Below are 19,749 nucleotides of genomic sequence, written 5' to 3'. Positions count from 1 at the left end.
GTAAAGATCCAAAATCTTGAAAAAAGAATGGAGAAAATACAAGATATTTAACAAGGGCCTAGAAGAACTAAAAAGCAAACAAACAATGATGAACAACAAAATAAATGAAATATAAAATTCTCTAGAAGGAATCAATAGAAGAAAAACAGAGGCAGAAAAACAGATAAGTGACCTGGAAGATAAAATAGTGGAAATAACTACTGCAGAGCAGAATAAAGAAAAAAGAATTAAAAGAATAGAGAACAGTCTCAAGAGACCGCTGGGACAACATTAACCACACCAAGACTCAAATTATATGGTTCCCCAGAAGGAGAAGAGAAAAAGAAAGGGGCTGAGAAAATATTTGAAGAGATTATAGTTGAAAACTTCCCTAACATGGGAAAGGAAATAGTCAGTCAAGACCAGGAAGCGCAGAGAGTCCCATACAGGATAAATCCAAGGAGAAACACACCAAGACACATATTAATCAAACTATCAAAAATTAAATACAAAGAAAAAATATTAAAAGCTGCAAGGAAAAAGCAACAAATAACACACAAGGGAATCCCCATAAGGTTAACAGCTGATCTTTCAGCAGAAACTCTGCAAGCCAGAGGGAGTGGCAGGACATATTTAAAGTGATGAAAGGGAAAAAACTACAAGCAAGATTACTCTACCCAAGAGGCATGGACATATATACACTACCAAACGTAAGGTAGATAGATAGTGGGAAGCAGCCACAGAGCACAGGGAGATCAGCTGGGTGCTTTGTGACTGCCTGGAGGGGTGGGATGGGGAGGGTGGGAGGGAGGGAGATGCATGAGGGAAGGGATGTGGGAACAGATGTATATGTATGACTGATTCACTTTGTTATAAAGCAAAAAAAAAAAAAAAAAAAAAAAAAAGATTACTCTACCCAGCAAGGATCTCATTCAGATTCTACAGAGAAATCAAAAGCTTTACAGACACGCAGAAGTTAAGAGAATTCAGTACCACCAAACCAACTTTACAACAAATGCTACAGGAACTTCTCTAGGCAGGAAACACAAGAGAAGGAAAAGACTTACAAAAATAAACCCAAAACAATTAAGAAAATGGTAATAGGAACATACGGATCGATAATTATCTTAAATGTAAATGGATTAAATGCTTCAACCAAAAGACATACACTGGCTGAATGTATACAAAAACAAGACCCGTACATATGCTGTCTACAAGAGACCCACTTCAGACCTAGGGACACATACAGACTGAAAGTGAGGGGATGGAAAAAGATATTCCATGCAAATGGAAATCAAAAGAAAGCTGAAGTACCAATTCTCATATCAGACAAAATAGACTTTAAAATAAAGACTAAAACAGGAGAAAAAAAAGACACTACATAATGATCAAAGGATCAAACCAAGAAAAAAATATAACAATTGTAAATATTTATGCACCCAACATAGGAGCACCTCAATACATAAGGCAAATGCTAATGGCCATAAAAGGGAAAATCGACAGTAACACAATCATAGTAGGGGACTTTAACACCCCACTCTCACCAATGGACAGATCATCCAAAATGATAATAAATAAGGAAACACAAGCTTTAAATGACACATTAAACAAGACGGACTTAATTAATATTTATAGGACATTCCATCCAAAAACAACAGAATACACTTTATTCGCAAGTGCTCATGGAAAATTCTCCAGGATAGATCATACCTTGGGTGACAAATCAAGCCTCAGTAAATTTAAGAAAATTGAAATCATACCAAATATCTTTTCCGACCACAACTCTATGAGACTAGATATCAACTACAGGAAAAAACTGTAAAAAATAAAAACACATGGAGGCTGAACAATACACTACTAAATAACCAAGAGATCACTGAAGAAATCAAAGAGGAAATCAAAAAGTACCTAGAAACAAATGACAATGAAAATATGATGACCCAAAACCTATGGGACACAGCAAAAGCAGCTCTAAGATGGAAGTATATAGCAATACGATCCTACCTCAAGAAACAAGAAAAATCTCAAATAAACAACCTAACCTTACACCTAAAGCCATTAGAGAAAGAAGAACAAAAAAACCCCAAAGTTAGCAGAAGGAAAGAAATCATAAAGATCAGATCAGAAATAAATGAAAAAAAAATGAAGGAAACAATAGCAAAGACCAATGAAATGAAAAGCTGGTTCTTTGAGAAGATAAACCAAATTGATAAACCACTAGCCAGACTCATCAAGAAAAAAAGGGAGAAGACTCAAATCAACAGAATTAGAAATGAAGAAAGAGAAGAAACAACTGACACTGCAGAAATACAAAAGATCATGAGACAACTATGAGCAACTGTATGCCAATAAAACGGACAACCTGGAAGAAATGGACAAATTCTTAGAAAAGTATAACTTTCCAAGACTGAACCAGAAGAAATAGAAAATATGAACAGGCCAATCACAAGCACTGAAATAGAAACTGTGATTAAAAATCTACTAACAAACAAAAGCCCAGGGCCAGATGGTTTCACAGGTGAATTCTATCAAATATTTAGAGAAGAGCTAACACCTATCCTTCTCAAACTCTTCCAAAAAATGGAGACGAAGGAACACTCCCAAACCATTCTACAAGGCCACCATTACCCTGATACCAAAACCAGACAAAGATGTCACAAAAAAAGAAAACTGCAGGCCAATATCACTGATGAACATAGATGCAAAAATTCTCAACAATCAACGTGATACACCATATTAACAAACTGAAGGATAAAAAACATATGATAATCTCAATAGATGTAGAAAAATCTTTCAACAAAATTCAACACCCATTTATGATAAAAAATCTCCAGAAAGTGGGCATAGAGGGAAGTTTCCTCAACATAATAAAGGCCATATATGACAAGCCCACAGCCACAATCATTCTCAGTGGTGAAAAACTGAAACCATTTCCTGTAAGATCAGGAACATGACAAGGGTGCCCACTCACCACTATTATTCAACATAGTTTTGGAAGTTTTAGCCACGGCAATCAGAGAAGAAAAAGAAATAAATGGAATCCAAATCGGAAAAGAAAAGTAAAACTGTCACTGCTTGCAGATGACATAATACTACACACAGAGAATCCTAGGTGCTACCAGGAAGCTACTAGAGCTAATCAATGAATCTGGTAAAGTAGCAGGATACAAAATTAGTGCACAGGGCTTCCCTGGTGGCGCAGTGGTTGAGAGTCCGCCTGCCGATGCAGGGGACACGGGTTCGTCCCCTGGTCTGGGAAGATCCCACATGCCCCGGAGTGGCTGGGCCCATGAGCCATGGCCGCTAAGCCTGCGCATCCGGAGCCTGTGCTCCGCAACAGGAGAGGCCACAACAGTGAGAGGCCCGCGTATCGCAATAAATAAATAAATAAATAAATAAATAAATGGAAAAAAAAATTAGTGCACAGAAATCTCTCGCATTCCTATATACTAACGACAAAATATCTGAAAGGGAAATTAAGGAAACACTCCCATTTACCACTGCAACAAAAATAATAAAATATCTAGGAATAAACCTACCTAAGGAGACAAAAGTCCTAAATGCAGAAAACTATAAGACACTAATGAAAGAAATTAAAGACGATACAAACAGATGGAGAGATAGAGCGTGTTCTTGGATTGGAAGAATCAACATTGTGAAAATGACTCTACGACCCAAAGCAATCTACAGATTCAGTGCAATCCCCATCAAACTACCAATGGCATTTATCACAGAACTAGGCCAAAAAATTTCACCATTTGTATGGAAACACAAAAGACACCGAATAGCCAAAGCAATCTTGAGAAAGAAAAACAGAGCAGGAGGAATCAGGCTCCCTGACTTCAGACTTTACTACAAAGCTACAGTAATCAAGACACTATGGTAATGGCACAAAAACAGAAATATAGATCAATGGAATAGGATGGAAAGCCCAGAGATAAACCCATGCACATATGGTCACCTTATCTTTGATAAAGGAGGCAAGAATAGACAATGGAGAAAAGAAAGCCTCTTCAATAAGTGGTGCCGGGTAAACTGGAGAGCTATATGTAATATAATGAAATTAGAACACCCCCTAACGCCATACACAAAAATAAACTCAAAATGGATTAAAAACCTAAATGTAAGGCCTGACACTATAAAACTCCTACAGGGAAATATAGGCAGAACACCTTATGACATAAATCACAGCAAGATTCTCTTTGACCCACCTCCTAGAGAAATGGAAATAGAAACAAAAATAAACAAATGGGACCTAATGAAACTCAAAAGCTTTTCACAGCAAAGGACACCATAAACAAGATGAAAAGACAACCCTCAGAATGGGAGAAAATAGTTGCAAATGAAGCAACTGACAAAGGATTAATCTCCAAAATATACACGCAGCTCATGCAGCTCAATATCAAAAAGAAGCAACCAACCCAATCCAAAAATGGGCAGAAGACCTAAATAGACATTTCTCCAAAGACATACAGATTGCCAACAAACACATGAAAGGATGATCAACAACACTAATCATTAGAGAAATGCAAATGAAAACTACAATGAGGTATTACCTCACACCAGTCAGCATGGCCATCATCAAAAAATCTAGAAACAATAAATGCTGGAGAGGGTGTGGAGAAAACGGAACCCTCTTGCACTGTTGGTGGGAATGTAAATTGATACAGCCACTATGGGGAACAGTATGGAGGTTCCTTAAAAAACTAAAAATAGAACTACCATATGCCCCAGCAATCCCACTACTGGGTATATACCCTGAGAAGACCATAATTCAAAGAGTCATGTACCACAGTGTTCACTGCAGCACTATTTACAATAGCCAGGACATGGAAGCAACCTAAGTGTCCATCAACAGATGAATGGATAAAGAAGATGTGGCACATATATACAATGGAATATTACTCAGCCATAAAAAGAAACTAAATTGAGTTATTTGTAGTTTGGTGGATGGACCTAGAGTCTGTCATACAGAGTGAAGTAAGTCAGAAAGAGAAAAACAAATACCGTATGCTAACACATATATATAGAATCTAAAAAAAAATGGTTCTGAAGAACCTAGAGGCAGGACAGGAATAAAGACACAGACATAGAGAATGGACTTGAAGTTACAGGGAGGGGGAAGGGTAAGCTGGGACGAAGTGGGAGAGTAGCACTGACATATATACACCCCCAAATGTAAAACAGGTAGCTAGTGGGAAGCAGCTGCATCGCACAGGGAGATCAGCTCGGTGCTTTGTGACCACCTAGAGTGGTGGGATAGGGAGGGTGGGAGGGAGACGCAAGAGGGAGGGGATATGGGGATATATGTATACATATAGCTGATTCACTTTGTTATACAGCAGAAACTAACACAACACTGTAAAGCAATTATACTCCAATAAAGATGTTAAAAACAAATAAGCATTTCTTACTCTCTCCTATACTGCTAAAAACCACACCTGTAATCAAGTCTCACATGGGCCCACTATTATTATCTTGCAATAGAATCTGTAATGTCTTAATGAATATTGGGACAATAGAAACAACTGTAGCAAAAGAATACTGCATTTGAAGTCCGAAAACATGGCTCTGCTAATTATTAGCAGTATGTGAATGTCCATTAAATGATAAAGTGCTATATAAGGTCAGATTCAAGAAGAAAAAGAACTAAACTATAAGCCAGAAAGAGAAGAACAAAAAAAGATAATGGAATATAAAGGAAAGTTGTCTTAACACTGCTCCTCCCTGTTCTCTTACTCACTCCTTGCTTGGTCCATAGCCATCATCCCAATTCTACTACATTCCTGCTAAGAATCCTGTATGAGTTTCCTGTGGCTGCGTGACAAAGTACCGAAAGATGCAAGGCTTAAAATAACAGAAATTTATTGTCTCATAGTTTTGGAGGCCAGAAGCTCGAAATCAAGATGTTGGCAGGTCCATGCTGCTTCTGAAATCTGTAGGGGAGAATCTCTTCTAGAATCTCTTCCTAGCTTCTGGTGGTTTGCTGGCAATCCTTGGTGTTCCTTGGCTTGTAGCTGCAGCACTTCAATCTGTGCCTCCATAGTCACATGGCGTTCTCCACATGTGTCTATGTCTTCACATGGTAGTCTCTGTGTCTCTTCCCTTCTTATAAGGACACCTACTCCAGTATGACCTCATTTTAACTTACATCTTAATTACATCTGCAAAGACCGTATTTCCAAATAAGGTCCCATGCACAGATAGCAGGGGTCAGGATTCAACATGTTTTTTGAGGACACAACAAATCCCATCTTGGGAACTCACCATTCCTCCCAAATCACTCCTACTCTCCCCTCTCCACATATTCATATCACCCCAACTTGCCTCCCTCTCTTCTCCAAAACCTCTGTCTCACATCCTCCCATAATCATATTAGAGGCCTGTCCTTAGAACGATGGGCCAGAAGAGCAACCTCCAACAGCTTGGAGTTAGAAAGACCAGTTTCTACTGCCCAGAAAGTTCTAAGGAAAGAACATTTTTGTTTCAGTTGCTGGGGTTCCGAAAAAAAGATATGCTATGGGGGAATCCGAGTGAGAATTCTGAATGTAGTTTTTTATAGAGGAATTATTAGAAATTGTGGTGAAGGTCTTTAAGTCCATTAAAGGTTATATATGATGCTATTCATTGGCTTAACAACTGAAATGTCATAAGTAGCATTATTTATAGAAAAAAATGCACCCAGAGTTTCAAACAATAATCTTACAAAGGAACTTCTGGGATATATCCATTTGTAAGGGATTGCCTGCATTAAAAATATTGCTAACAAAATAGCACAGCAACAACATAAATGTTCCTCCTCAGTGGAGGCATCTTCAAATGGAAGTTGAAGATGGTTTCAGGGAACTGAGTAGGGTAAAAGGACGAGTCAGTGTTTCCCACACTCAAGTCTTTGTGTTCTGAGAAATTTTTTAATTCTGTATTTTTATTTTGATAACATTAAAAATATATACGAATACCCGGATTATCTACATGTATACCATATAAATGAGTGATGGCAAACAATTCAGTGCTGCATTTGCATTACAAAGGCATAGGTGCCAAGAAATTCCCTAAAACAGTGCTTAATTTTTAATGTACTGGAAGCATGTCTGGCTGCTCCTAGGTTGACACATCCTAAAATCATAATGACAATCATGACTCAAGCACTCTTGTATTCCTGTTGTGTTTTTTAATCAGTTATAAGGACAAAATTTATACTTTGCAGTAACAATTTACATCTGAAAGATGTCTGCATGGAAAAAGCCTTTTATTTTTAAGAACTGAGACTTAGTTTTCTGACATTCTGAAAATGACAGTGTGGAAGAATAACATTAACTCATAAATTATCTCAAGCTAAGCAAAAAATAATACTCAAAGGTGTTTGTACCAAGTGGAACCCAAATGATACTATAATGTGCTATATGAATAAACGTTGCACAACTATTCAAACAGAAGAAAGAAATGGAAGAATTAACTCATCACATAGCGCATGGCAATAGCCAATGCCAAATCAAACGAAAGCATTCTGTATCATTATCTGTATTACTGCAAGGAAATATATTACGTTTAATCCTTGCAACAGTTCATTAGTAAAATGTTTCACAGGAAATACATTATGGAAATTAAATTTTTTCCACCCTTGTATCATGGGGCATACTATTAAATTGTCCCATTAAATTAAATGCGGGGGGCATGGAAGGTGCTCAGAAAAAAGATGGGAACTCATTTTAGGAGACAGCTATGGAACAAGAGAAGGCACAGAAGTGAGAACATGCTTGAGAAGGTAAATAAACTAGCCTGATGAGATGGAATGGTCCACATTTGGCAAATGAGAAGGTTTAGGGATAAGTCTAATGGCCATATGTAAAAAGAAGGCCTTGTATAAATTAAATAACTTGTATTTGCTCAAATAGTTTTTCTATTTCAGTTCAACACATGTTCTAAGGCTTTACTATATGGCACCCAATATAGTAAACACTGGAGGTATGAAGACCAGCAAGAAAGGACGTCTATACTCAAGGAAACCATAGTAAAATATGGAAGACAGACATAAACAAATAAATGCAATAAACTTTAAGGTTGAATAATCTAAGAATGCACCCAATTGTTTAGAAGATTTCTTAAAGTTTTGTGATTATCTCATCTTGGATGAAGAAAAAAAATGCAGGTGTCAGCCTATGTATTGGGAATTTCCTCAGTATACAGTTTTTTCTTCTTGGAAGGAGGTCAAAGTGTCTGTTTTATCCTTACTAGATTTACTTACTATCCTTACTAGGTTCTCAATGCCTCAACGCACAGTGCCTGACATATAATAATCCCTCAAATATTTAATAAATAAATAAACACCGAACATGTTTTGGTTTTAAATATACTATTATAGACAGATAACTTTATATTCAGTAGGACCTGGAAAGAACAATATTTTGATTACCAAACTATCTCCCTAAGATAAAGGAGTTGAGCTGAGAATAATCCAATCCTCAACTCTTCTTAGGGAGGAACTAAGCAAATGACAGAAAAGCCACCAATTCTGATGTAATAACCTTGGAGGAGACAGAAGAATGAAGAACAAACGTTGATATGAGAGAGAAAAAGAAGAAGTGTTTATGAAAATCCTGAAGTCTGGTCACAGATCAAGACTATTCTTGTTGGTATTACAAATATTCTTTTGGGGTGATGTTCTGAGACCCAACCCAACCCTTCTAACTTTCTCAGGACAGGAGACTACCCTGTCAAGTAAAACATTTGTTCTATTTTGCATTAACCACCACCACCATATAACATCAACTTGATTCTTCTTGTTTGCCCCTTCCACACACACTCACAAATATGTAAGCTACTGAGAGTAGCGATCTCCTATGTCATTTCCAGCTATATCCCTTGCACTTAGAAGAGTGTCTAGCACATATTAGCTGTTCAATAAATGTGTGTTAAACAAAACATATGAGTGGCTCTACTCTCAGTCACAGCTATTCAAGGGAAAAAATGTCCGAAACATGACAGTATATTCCGGGATCAAGGGTGGGACAATGGAGGTACAGGTAGTTGAGAGCAATTAATAAGACAGAAAGAAAAGGACTTGATAACTGATTGTTTGTGGGGATTATGGAGGAGGGAGGTGTAAAGCATTTACTAAAGAGTCTAGTACGTGGTCAGTTTATTAAATATTGGCCAATAGTAATAAGAAGAACAACACTGTACAGGTCTGACGCTGAGGAAATAGGTCGGGGCAGAGAATTAGAGCTCCTATCCGAACTGAGGAAGAAGAATTACAACACTGGGCCTTGGAGGAAGGGCACGCAGAGGGCTAGGAGCCCAGAAGTAGGTGGTAAAGCAGAAAGTGACGTCATCGAAACAAGGGCGTAGAGAGTTTTTAGAAGATTCAAGAAATCTCAAGATATTCAAATGCTACAAAGAGGTCGTGCAGAATGCAAACTGAGGGAAAGTTAACATTCTTTTTTCCTCTGTAACAACTTAAGTGACGCATTCTGACTCTTTCACTCGAGACCCTTTTAGCGGCATAAAACGCACTTCACCAAAACTGGACCTGTCCGACAATTCGAACTGTCGACACCAGAGAAGCCCTAGTCACCCTTGCATTGCCTCCTAATTCCACCTTCCCGTCGACACCTCTGCCCTCCCTCTGCCATCGTCTCCCGGCCCAGCGCTCCCCGCTGCTTTTACCTGTCCGGACACCGTGTGAGAACTCGGGGATCGGGACAGAGTTGCGCGGGTTAGCGCGGGGTCGCCAACTGCCTGCTCCCGGAGGAGGCTGAACCGGACGCCGCCGGCTTCCGCAAAAGCGCCCCGCCCGCGCGCGGCTTCCTGGGAATGTGAGCGCTCCTCCAATGGGAGCGAGAGGCGGGGAGGGGCCTGCTGCGTTCCCAGCCCCCGCACTACCCAGGAGCCGCACTGCATTCTGGGAGTGGTAGTTTCGGCTGGCCTATCGCCGAATCCGTCACCCGCTCCATCAACAATTCATGTTATAAACAACATCAAGCGCTGTTCCTTAGAGAAAGCGAGAGAGTGCACGGCCACAAAAAGTCCACCGGCGGGATAAATGAAGAGCCGAGCTTTCCCCACCGTCTCCCTGCTTAGTCTCAGCAGGTAACGTCGCCTGTTACTTCACAGACAACATAGAATTCATCTGACAGGAATTCCCTCTAATTTCGCCACGAAATTTTTTTAACCTCCTTGGATCCTTCAGCAATCCTTTCTCCCATTCTTTTGCAATAATAAAAATGGTAATAATAATAATAAACCAACTACTCTCCTTTGATGTAAACTCCCTCATCCCCTTTACATCCCTATTCCTTCTTACTAACTCAGTCGAGCTCCACTAATAAACTACTGTGTCTCGTGTCTCAACGGCTCCCTGCTTATTTGCCCTTTATTATCAGCATTTAAAGACTGTCAAAGTTTCTCTCATCTAAAGTATTCCAAAGTCACGTTTCTCAACCCCACACCACCCCAAACCTCTCACCACACACAGACTTAACTTCTCCTTTCCAGTCAAAATTCTCAACGGTGTTGCTAAAATAGACACTTTTTAACCATTACCATACTTCACCTCTGCAGGATTTTACATTGGTTATTCCCTCCTTCTTGAAACCCCCTTAGTTTGGGCTGCTTTAACAAAATACCTCAGACTGAATGGCTTAAACAGAAATTAATTTTCCACAGTTCTGGAGGCTGGGAAGGTTCAGACCAGGGTGCCACAGTGTGGTGGGGTTCTGGTGAGGACCTGCTTCCTGGCTTGCAGGCTGCTGCCTTCTTGTTGTGTCCTCATGTGGTGAAGAGATAGTATCTCTCGCACATCTCTTATAAAGGTACTAATCCCATTCATGAGGGCCCCACCCTCATGATCTAATTAACTCCCAAAGATCCACCTCCAAATACAATCACATTGAGGATCCAGGCTCTAATATATAAATTGGGGTGGGAAGAACACAAACATTCACTTTATAGCACCCTTTATTCTCTTAGCTTTTTCTAAGATGCTGCACTCTTCTGGTTCCCCTCCCACTTTTGTGGCAGATCCTCATTTTCCTTTGAAATGTTCATTTTCCACAGGGCTCTTCCTTACACTCTCTTCTTTTCTCAGTTGTAAAACTTTTCTTGGGTGATCTTAACTAATCCCATTGCTTTGATTATCATCTGTATGCTGATGATTCTCACATATAGGAAGCCCAGACAAGACTCCTGTAACCCAGACTAAATATCTAATGAAAGCTGGGCATCTCTTTCAGGCACCTAAAACTTAATGTAGTCTTTAGTTGACCTAATACATTTCTACTCTCCCCTCTCCCATAAGCTGCTCCTCCTTCTCCTCTAATCCCATCTCAGTGAATGGCACAACCATGCAATCAGTTGCCCACACCAGAAAGCTGGGTATCATTTTGGATGCTTTCACTCCCTCATAGCTCACATCCAAATAATCAGCAAGCCATGTTAATTCTATTCCCTAAATATCTCACTTGTCAAACTTCAGTTTTCTCATCTTTGAAATGAAGATAATAACGGCACCTGTCTTCAAAGATTGCTGCAATGATAAATGAGCAATACTGCCTGGCAAAGAGTAAGCACTCAAGGACAATAACCATTTATTGAACAAGCATTATATTTGTCATTGGTTCTTCTTTATTAGGTCTTACATAATAATAGCTAGCATTTACTTTATATTTAGGGAGAAAGAAAAGGAAAATGAGAAATGGTGAGATATTTTGTGTAAGTTACAATCCACTCCATTCCTCAGTATTTTTCCAATCATGACAAAAATATAGCAGTAGTCACAAAGCACTATACAAACTGTTCTACTCTAATGTGTGCAGCATATACCATACTTTATTTATTGTTATCAGCTCTGGCTGGGCTATAGACATTAAAAAAAATCATGATAAATGATCTGAGCACTAGAAACCAGAAGTAATATCTCTGTACCTACAGTATCTCCTTCACCATCTCCCTCCCACCCACTCCTCATCACTTGAAATTGTTTTATCTAAAACAAAATCTGATCATTTCCAACTTCTACTTAAAATCTTAATTCACTCCTCATTATGTAGAGGATAAAGTCTAAGATTCTAAACGGAGAATTCAAGGCCCTCCATGACCTGACCTCTCTTGACCTTCCCTGCTTCATATTCTGCTTCTCTCACCAACACATCCTGTGTTCAAGCCTACTCTTGTATGGTGTCATTCACTAATTCATCCATCTATCTATTCCTCCAACAAATATGTACTAAGTGCCTACTATGAGCCAGGCCTATTCTGGATTCTGGTGATATAGCAGTGAACAAGACAGACAATGTCCTTGCCTACTGAAGTTAACACTTCAATACCATGCTCTTTCATGCCTCAGTGACTTTGCACAGGCTGCCTCCCTTATCTAAATCTTATTTACCCTTCAAGACATATCTTAAATATCACCTCTTAACTTTCCAGCAAAGTATATGCTTTTTTAAGCTTTTTCATCCTCTGCAAAGGTTTACTTTTCATCTTAATATTAATTTAATTTTATTCAATGCCTATTATTTGAGAGACAGCATAGTATCTTTTTTTTAAAGACACCAATTGTACTTGAACATTTGTTACTTTTTTAAAAAATTTATTTATTTACTTTTGGCTGTGTTGGGTCTTCGTTTCTGTGCGAGGGCTTTCTCTAGTTGTGGCAAGCAGGGGCCACTCTTCATCGCGGTGCGTGGGCCTCTCACTATCGCGGCCTCTCTTGTTGCAGAGCACAGGCTCCAGACGCGCAGGCTCAGTAGTTGTGGCTCACGGTCCTAGTTGCTCCGCGGCATGTGGGATCTTCGCAGACCAGGGCTCGAACCCGTGTCCCCTGCATTAGCAGGCAGATTCTCAACCACTGTGCCACCAGGGAAGCCCGACAGCATAGTATCTTAGAAAGAGAAGGAGTTTTGGAGCCAGACAGTCCTGAGTTAATAGCTGTATGAACTCTAAATGTTGCCTCAATTTAGAGGTTTTAGAGCTCTATCAAAGGCCCTCTTTTACTCTATAGTCTCTCCTAAAGTAATCTCACCTGTGCTTCAAAATTTGTATCTCTAGCACAAGCATTTATACTGGGAAATCAGGGAAAGTTCCTTCTGATGGGGTAATATTTAAGCTGAAATATAAATGTCAAGAAGGAATCAGCCATAAGAAGATCAGAGGGAACAGAAATAAAGCCATAGTGACTAGAGGGTAGTGGAAATGAGGGGAGAGTAGTAGGAGAGGAGATCACACAGGCCTTTCTGCTCCTCAAATATGTCAAGCTCCTCCTCACTTTATATCTTTGCACCAGCTCTCTCTGCTTGGAGTTTTGTTCCCTCTTATCTTTTTGTGGCCAGAGGGTCTTGCAAGGCTGCGTAAGCTAGAAGAAGGAGTTTGGACTTTATTCTAAGTGTAATGGGAAATAGAGAGGTTCAAGCAAAGGAGTGATCTGATGTATGGGTTTTAAAAAATTATCTGCCTTTATTTAGCATACCAGTATACTGTCTACCCCGGTAATAAATTAATATGTACAGTTTTCAAAATATGTTGGGTAGTTTCCAAGAGGAGTGCTTCTGGATGTGTATACTACAGTGCATGCAGAACCGTTTAAATAGGTGGCTTTATAATTTGATAATTTTCAAATTTAGATGTTCTGTTACCATTTCATCAGGTTACTGAAAAATGGATTCTCTTTTTTATAATACATGATTTTAGATAGTATGAGCTTATGGAGTAAAGGTTTCAATTTCCATTTTAGTTCCTTCAGCTACCAAACCTGGAATTATAGAACTGATGGTTTAGATAACCTTATCCAGTCTCCCAATTGTACACATGACAAAGATTACAAAGCTAAGAAGAGATGGAGCCTGGATTACAAACTAGCTTTCTTATAGTAGATGCTCCAGAACTGTCTGTTGCACTAAAATAAGATACATATATCATACAGAACTCTAGTCATATCTGAGAGATCCTGGTTTTACATTCTGCTTAACAGGATTGGATCGTGATGTGTTATTTTGTAGTTCACAAACAAATCTAGTGACTGTTGTTTTGGCATCACCATCATTCACATTATTGCAATTTATCACTGATCACCAGTGCTATTTATGCTTCTTTTCTCCTGGATATTTGGACTTGGGAAAATTTTCTTCCTGTTCGTCTGTGCCCAAAATAGATCTACCTTGAGAATGCATGTTCTCCTTTGAAATTCACAATCAGTAGAGGGAGCTAACACATTATCAATATCTACAAAATCATTGACATTTGAGTATGGGACAGTTTGTTTCTCTTTGTAGCTCATTCCAGTTAGTGTCATCACACTTCCGGCTCTGTTGGTCTGAGCCATCAATGGTTCCAACATCAGCTTTGGCAAAGCAGTTGTGGATTACTTCTGAGGTTTCTATCTCACATAGCAATGAAATTCTCATCATACGAAGGACATGCCATTTCTTTACACCTGCAATAGAACAGTGCTTCTCATAACATACCAAGCATTTCCATCATCCAACTTTTGATGATTTATTATTTCTCAGTCAAATGGCTACACGTAGCCATGGTGCTGGCAGGCAAAAATAAAAGACTACAAACGTTTTAATTTAAACCTCTGGTGTCCATGTGCAGCTAACAGTAATAGAATGTTTACATTCTGGTAAGTCATTTTACTTTCTAATTGCAGGAGCCATTTCCCAAACAACCTGCCAGACGTCAGTGCATTTTTGTTAAGTTTATATACACACAGGAAAGTTGTGTATAAAAGGGGAGTTTTCAAATTTCCATATTGATTCTAATTTCCTGCTCCTCTCAGCATTCTAATGGAGGAAAGCTGATGACCCAGCTTTCTTTCTTAATTTATTTTTCTCCAGGACAACATTCTTCTGTCAGAGTGTTCCTCTGGTTTGGTCACAGATTATAGAGGCGCATTAGATATGCCCCCAAGGACACATTTATTCAGATTTGGCTTCTCATTTTCAAGACAATCATCAGCAAACAGAGTTATTGTAGGTGCTTCACTGTTTAGGTTAAGTGAAATGATATTGTGATAATGCTGAAAGCATTGTTGCCAGTCATAAAGACTTGACATCAACTCCCATTTGAAGAGCAATTTCATTAGCCTTTTCTAAAAACAAGTGAGCATCCAGATATAGGAATATAGAAATATCTTCCCTGGTCTGGCAAAATTATTCAAGTGTTCCACTTACTAAGTTGGCATATTTTGCTCCTCTCATTCTGTTATGAATTTTACCTCCCTCAGCTCCTTGACTTTTTCCAGTTTTCAAAAAAAAATACAGAATATTCATGAGAAAATTCCAAATTTTGTGACCATTTAACTTTTTGACTTTTCTTTTTTATCCATGAACATTTAGTCCTGGAGAAATTGGGAGCTCACTATATTTTCATTTTAATGGCATGACAAATACCGCATGGAGTGTAACAGAAAAGGCCTGCTTCATAGTACATGAACATTCTCAAAAGGGCAAGACCAAGGGCAAGCCTGAGGCTTGGTGCAGGAGATGAAAGTGCAGCACTGACAAGGCAACTAATTGTCTTAAGTTCCAAAGTTTCCAAAGCAAACGTGATGTCAAACTGTAAAATGGGCTACTTTGAATTATTTTTATAACCAAGTCAAAAATGAGGGATACTAATGACTTTGGGGTAGATACTGCTGCTATCAGACAGCAAGTAATTAGGTTTAAGACATTAAAATGATGAAACAGAGGGAAAGAAAGCACTGACTTGAAATTATCCTCCTTTACAATTCTGATGAAAAATTGAGAACACTTAGAGTTCAAAGCTCTAAGCATAAAATCCATATGTTGGCTTACTTCTCATATGATGTAAAGAATCCACAATCTAACGCAATAGCAAACCACAAAACTGGTGTCCCTATGGGAGAGGCCTGTAACTTGACATTTGTTTTTTCCACCTTGCCTCATTTCCAATTGTTTAGAATTTTTGACTCCTCAAGCCTTCAGCCTTTAACCAATTATTTGCTGGTGGAAGGGGCTGGGATTGTTTCTCCACACATAAACTGATCTTTGTCATCAATCACTTTCATAATGAGAGAACATCCAGGACACATAGCAGTGTCTTCCCCATTCTCCAACTTTTCCTTGGTAGGGATGAAGATGTCCATATAAGTTATCCCCACATGCACAAGGGTAGAAATACATCTCTAAGGCATGATCATATTGCAAGTCCATGATTTCTATCTTGGAACAGATCTGGTATGTTCCTACCTTTGAGTTTTTGCATCAGCTGTTTACTCAGCACTGAATGCTGAACCTCCATATCTGTGCACATGTCTTTCTCTGGTATCAAATAGTATTCTAAGATAAATATATATTACTGCATTTAATCATTGGTGTAATGATAGGAAGTCATTATTATTGTCATCAACCTTTTTTTTCCAGATAAGAAAACCGTGGCTCCAAGTTGCACAGAAACTCAAGGGGCCAAGGTTTGCCTCCCGAGGTCTTGGCTTCCTAACCCACCCCCTCTTTCGTAAGTTTCAGAAGTTCCTTAAGAGGGAATGCAAGGAAGGATAGGCAATCAGTGTTGGTTGACTAAATCCAACAGTCCCAGATCGACCTGTTTGTTTCCGTTTGTCCCCTCCATTTCTGTTCCTGTGTCCTGGGCCTTCCTGTCACCTTGAAAAGGGATGATTACAACGCAGAAGCCGCAGAGATGGGGGAGGGAGCAGAAATCTCACATTTCTCAGCAAAATGGTTGGAAGACAGTCCGTAAGTGCTACCGAAGGGTGAAGTATTTCAGAGTACACAGCCCAGGGACCTTGGCAGAAAGGGCCCAAGGGGCCCAGAGCTTGAAACAGAGCCAGGAACAAGGTCAGGGGACAGGGACCAGGCAGGCCCGGTGTTGTGTCACTGCCTGTGGCAGCTTCTCTGATAAGGGTGCAGCGCTCCAGTGAGGAATGGAAGGGTAGGAGGGCCGCTACCCTTCCATACTGAACATGGCCGCTGAATGCGAGCTCGTGACCCCGGTTCGGGAAAGCAGTGGGAAACCGACTGAACCTGTGACCTTCTTCAAGGGGCAAGGGAACAGAACAGTCATGAAGAGCAGGTTAGCTTTGGTTTTCTTTTGTCTCTTTTATTGCTTCTCAAAAACACAGTGAGCAGGATTTCATCTCCCTCCCCACTCGGCTCGGGATTTACCTGGAGCACTTCTCTGACAGGGTGGGGGTCGGGGTAGGGACCACCGATAGAGTCCACTCCTAGAGTCTAAAACAGTAAGGCTCACAGGGGTTGCTCTAAATCATCCCTGGGTTAGAGACTGTGGAGCTGGGACTAGAACCCAAGGCGGCTGCCACCCACACCTTTGGTGTCCCCAAGGCATCACAAGCCTTTTTTTTTTTTTTTCCTTCCCACTACAGCCTTCAACGTTATTTCAAATATGTGGCCGCGGTAGTTCCCTGTAAGGAAAAGAAATTTAAAACGGCTTCAGATAGCTTACATGTAAAGATAATGGTTTTCACACTATGTTTTAAGAGTATCTGAAAGCTGTGAGTCCATATGTAACACAATGGGAATCAAGGGATATATGTTTTTAATTTGTGTATCTTACTTCCTTCTGGGAAGTAATTGCAGAGTGTTTTGGAAGCTCTGTAAAAAAAAGTGGCTGGAATTCATTCACATATCCTGTGGCTCACAAGATCTCTAGGATACACTCTTGCTCAACTCTGCACTGTATCTTCACACAGCTGTGCAGATAATTAGCTTTGTTGAGAGATGGAAATACTTTTTGTAAGAAGACAGTAAGTTTCTATGTATAATTGAAAGGCATATAGAAATTTAAGAGGATTGAATCAACATACAGGCTAATGGCTTCTATTTAGCAAACATTTATTGGAGCCTGCTGAAGACCAAGAACTGGGAGACTACAAACAAGGATAAAACCATACGTTCACAATCTGGGTCAAGATACTTAGCATGGTAGAACAATAATTGATATGAGAGAGATTTTATGAACAAAGTAGGCAGAGGAAAGGAAACATTAACATTTTATTTATTGAACATATATTTAATGAGTCCCTGCTATGTCCGAGATACTAACGCAACAGTACACAAAACACAGTTCCTGCTCTCTTGGAGATTGCAGTTGTTGAGTTCCTACTAAGTGTCAGGCAAGTTCTTACATTCATTTTTTTAGATATATGTGTTCTCAGTTAATATTCCAACAACACTGGGTAGTATCTTCTTGAGGTCCATATCTTAAAATTTCAGTAACAACTGGAATTTTACAATCCATAGACATCTCCTTATCTAGATATATAAAAGAACATGGTGAAAATGGTGAGAAATCTTGGGTTTAAATCTTGTTAAAGGTTAATAGCAAAGCATAAATTCAAATCCAATGTCTATTTTTACTCCACAGTCCCCATATACCTTTATACAATGCAGCTTCCTGTGGGGCCAAGCCCAATCTGACTTCACAGTCAAACTGCATCTTAAAGGATGAGTGGGACAGGAGCATAATAGAGACAAAGGTTACTGCTTATGTAATAAATCCCACAGAAAGAACTTCTTTTCTTCAGTCATTAAGGTCACATGATTTAGTTATCCAGACTTACTGAGTTATTCATACAATTTTAGCCTGCCAAATTAGGAAGGCCAACATTCTAGGAAATTTTTTTAGAAGTTATCGCCATGACTTTGACTATCTGCAATTAAACAGAGAGGTGCAGTTCAACAAACTTCACTGAGGCATCATGTGCCAAGAAGTATGCTAAGTACTAGAGATACATGCTCTGAAAAGACTTAAATAATATATGCAATTGAGATATTTTTGTCCTGGATTTTGTTACAATTCTGATTTCAATACAATTCATATGTCTTCATCTTTCTGACTCTCCTCTATAAATTATGAGGTTGTATTAGCTGGTCATTAAGAAAAATTTTTATAATCTAGCTGTATTAGAATCTGGCAAAAAGTTTTCTTTAAGTGGTTACTTTTCTCTTTCAAATTTTGCTGCATTCTATGGTCTGGTACTTGATACTGAGGAATAACATAATAATCTTTCACTTTATCTTGGTTGGAAGGTGCTGGCAGTTGATGCATATAGAAGTTGTATCACGTTTTTATTGCCCAAGGAGGACCCTAAGAAACTCTCATTATACGATCATGAAGAAGTGAGTGTAAATGTCCATTCACCAAGAGTTTGGTGGTTTCTTCCTAGAACCATTGGACTAAACATTGATCCTTTAACACCAGTGTATGGATAGGCTACACAAGAATCACCTGGGATGTTAGCTGTTAACATAGATTCCTGGCCTACAAAGTCACATTTTTGAGGGTTTAAGATGAGTATCTGTATTTGTAGCAAGGAACACAAGTGATGCTGATAAGCTTAGAAAATACTGCAAAAGCAGAGACTATGGAAACCTATTTAATTCCCCAATTCCAAAATAGGATCAGATTTAATCCTAAACTGGGATCAGATTTTTCAATTTGCAATAGTGCCTACCAGAGTTAACAACACAAACAGAATGTCGTTTAGTAGATATAACCAAAATCTATCATTCTTTAGTTTCAAGTCCATTTACTGTCCATAGCCTCTAGGATACACTGCTACCGAGGCCTAATTTCAGTTGCCACTTTGAAAAACAAATGCAAATGAAATCTGTCACTAGACAGACTATAAGCCTCATTATTTTCCAACATTATTCAAAACCTACTTTCATTTGATAAGTCACAAAAGTTTTTTAAGTTACACAAGTAATGCATGATCCGTAATAGAAAAATCTGAAAATGCAAGTAGGTAATAAGGAAAATATAAAAATCAAC

General features: G+C 39.0%; 1 protein-coding gene across 1 annotated transcript in view; it reads right to left on the bottom strand.

Moving 5' to 3' along the window:
- The window catches only part of VAMP7 (vesicle associated membrane protein 7), a 65,322-nt gene extending 55,594 nt beyond the window's left edge, over positions 1-9,728 (bottom strand). The window contains exon 1 of the mRNA XM_079728309.1: positions 9,646-9,728. The gene's annotated coding sequence lies outside the window, so the exon portion shown is untranslated. The remainder of the gene's footprint in view (positions 1-9,645) is intronic.
- Positions 9,729-19,749: the final 10,021 nt, after the last annotated feature.

This window comes from Hyperoodon ampullatus (assembly GCF_949752795.1).
Source record: "Hyperoodon ampullatus genome assembly, chromosome: X".
NCBI lineage: Eukaryota > Metazoa > Chordata > Mammalia > Artiodactyla > Ziphiidae > Hyperoodon > Hyperoodon ampullatus.
Note: the sequence above shows the minus strand (reverse complement) of the source record. Positions and strands in the feature narration are given on the sequence as shown.